Below are 3,243 nucleotides of genomic sequence, written 5' to 3' on the forward strand. Positions count from 1 at the left end.
ATATATATATATATATATATATGTATAAAAATGCTTCATACGTACATATGTATATGTATATATGAGGCATTCTTCGTCAAATCGACCATTCCCCCTGTCCATTTCAATCTTCGAGATAAAATTCTTTATTATGACTTAAAATTTTCCTTAAAATGTTTATTTTTCGATGCCGTATGATGTCAAAAAATAGACATTTTTGAAAATTCAAAATAGCGGATTCAAAATAGCGACTGAAATGAACAAAGACATTAGAAAAATTAACGATATCATGAATAAATGTGCACGATGTATCTGATCTGTGTGTGTGTGTGTGTGTGTGTGTGTGTGTGTGTGTGTGTGTGTGTTGCCTTTTCAACATCGATTGCTAATAACTATCGTTAGAATTTTTGACGCGCTATCCAGAATTGCCAAAAATTGTTCAGCCTTTAGAAATTTTTCAATCTATCATATGAAAATTGTTCTCATTACACTAATTAGCGTAATTTTTCTTAGTATTTCTTACAAGCAATACAAAAAGATAAATATAGATTAATAAGACTCAGCGATGATAAACGGCGCAATTATTTAGTGATCGATATATTAGTGAGCAATCAGTAATCAGATATTAGATTGATGTCTTCTTTATTTTGAACGTTTCGCTCTCCTTGGAATCCTCCTTTGCAAGAATGATACAAGTATAATTAATTCACATGTCAATAATGCTTAAGTTATTCGCAAATTGACAAAGATGCAGCGTTGTTAATCATCATGGAATACGAAGCATTGCTGAAGCTTCGTTGAACATATTAAAATTTAAAAAATAGAAATGTTAAAATCAAATATAAAGATCACATATTTTTAGAAATACACGTTCTTGTACGACGACGTGTCATTCAGATTAATAATTAAAATTTTTGAAAGAAATAGTAAAATATGAAACTATTAAATTTTAAACATAAAATAATTTTTAACTATAAAAATAAGTAATTCTTTAAAATATCACTATCCTCGTGTTCGGATCATCTCGAACAGAAGGTACCCGAGATACTTTTGTACCCAACATATAAAAAATTACAATAACGCATGTATTTTATTATTATTATTAAATATAGATATCCCTTCGTAAGCATTGTACTACAAGAAAATCATTCTATTCAACCATTTTTCATAAGAGATAATTTTTAGCAATGTGTTAGAACATATTTTTTCACATTAATTGACATCCTGCCAAAATTATCACTATTATAAGCGGTCTAGAAAATTTAGAATTCACAATCTCTGTAAAAAGACTATTGATGTTTGACGGATAACTCAACTTTTCTTTGCGAATACATCTTATGAATTTTACGTGGAATATACATTAAGTTTGCTTTCTATTATAAAAATTTTTCTTCTTTATATCGAATATTAAGGATACATTCTGTGTGTAAAATTTTCAAAAAATCAATTTTTTATTGCATGTTTCGATTGTATAACATTTCAAGAATATAATGTCAAAATTTCAGAAAAAAATTCGAGAAATTAACGATTCTACAGCCAAAAGTCTATTTGTTTTTATTTTCAAAATTTCAGAAAAAAATTTGAAGAATTAACGATCCTATAATCAAAAATTCTTTCCTTACAGCCAAATGTTTAAGAAAGTTGAAGGCTTATTTTATGAACTAGGAATCGCTGATTAACTGTAAACAGTTTATTATTTTATGTTTAAAAAATTTGTAAAAAATTTTAAACGCGTTTTTCTCGGAACGTTGTTTTATTGGCAGTTGACATGATTTCGAAAAAACTAACCAACCAATTTAAAAAATTCTCTATTGTATTCATAGATTGATTAGCTATTGCGTAAGAAGAAAGAATAAACCGGTTCACTAAAAATCAAATTTTTTATCCCACTTTTTTAAGCGAAAAAAAGCGTTTTTTCGCATCACTTTCTATAAACACGTGTTAACTTGCGAATTTTCAAAATTTTTCAATAATTTTAATTTATGCGATATGTAAATAAACTTTAAAAAAAATTTTGTTTTTTCGTTAATTATATCTCATTGATCAAACATATCTCTCTATTAATTATTTGGGCATTTCATTTTATGTTTCATCATAATGTTCCTTGTTTCATTGAATGTAAATAAGGAACATGCGCATTATGCACTCATAATCTATAAGGTACTTACAAAGCAGTATATATATATATATATATATATGTGTAACATAGAGAAATCCAAATTAATCTTATCGCTATAACTTTTAAAATTTCTATACATTTTTCTCAAAATTATATTGACGACGGAAAGAGAAGACATTTTCTCATCAACTATGATACATACTATTTTATTCCAATTCATTACAGAAACATTACAGAAAACATCACGATAATAAAACAATACAACATATTCGCCCGATTTGTGTCGACTGACACAATAATTGGACTGTTATAGTGCGCTGAGATTAAAATTAATCATGATTCTGATTATGCATATGTAACAGAAAGATAACTCCAACCGAACTGAAAAATATTAAACAAATCCTAATAATATAATACTTATAATTCTAGTTTTAGATGTAAAATCTCGATTCTTGTCATAACAACCAGAAATTATTTCTGATAATTATGACAAAATTCGAAATTTTAATTTAAATGCATTTAATTATATACGCGCGCGCGCATCTTATTCATATCAAACCATAATCAAACAAAATTTCTCATGCATTACTGCGAGAATGGAAGATCTATTATATACCTGCGTAAGAATTATCCTAACGGACAAAACTGTGGCATACATCTGAAAGAAAGTATGCTATTATTATACTTAATAAAAACAGTTTTGTTAACCCTTTCGCTCAGAAAGCGGGCGGTCCGTCGGAATATCGCCATTGATCGGGACTTCGCGCCAAAAGTGTACACATTATATGTGGACAGTCTTTGGCGTTTTGTAAATTTTTAATTATCCCTTTCATGCCAGAGTCATTATAGGTATACTACTAATTATGTTTAAATATAAATATCATTTAACAAAATCAGTGTTAACAACGCTTAGTATATATATATATATTATATGCTATACAGGATGGTTTGACGTAATTTTTACTGTAAGGAACATTATAATTACTTCGCGAATGCTGGCTGTAGACAACATTCGTCTATACAGATCGCTTCGTGGATGCCGAACATAGCCAGCGTTAGGAGACGAAAAGAATTAAAATTTAAAAAGTAAATTAAATTGTCAAGATCTTGAATACGTTCTATTATATATATATATATATATATAT

Source organism: Atta cephalotes (genome assembly GCF_000143395.1).
Source record: "Atta cephalotes unplaced genomic scaffold scaffold00035, whole genome shotgun sequence".
Taxonomy (NCBI): domain Eukaryota; kingdom Metazoa; phylum Arthropoda; class Insecta; order Hymenoptera; family Formicidae; genus Atta; species Atta cephalotes.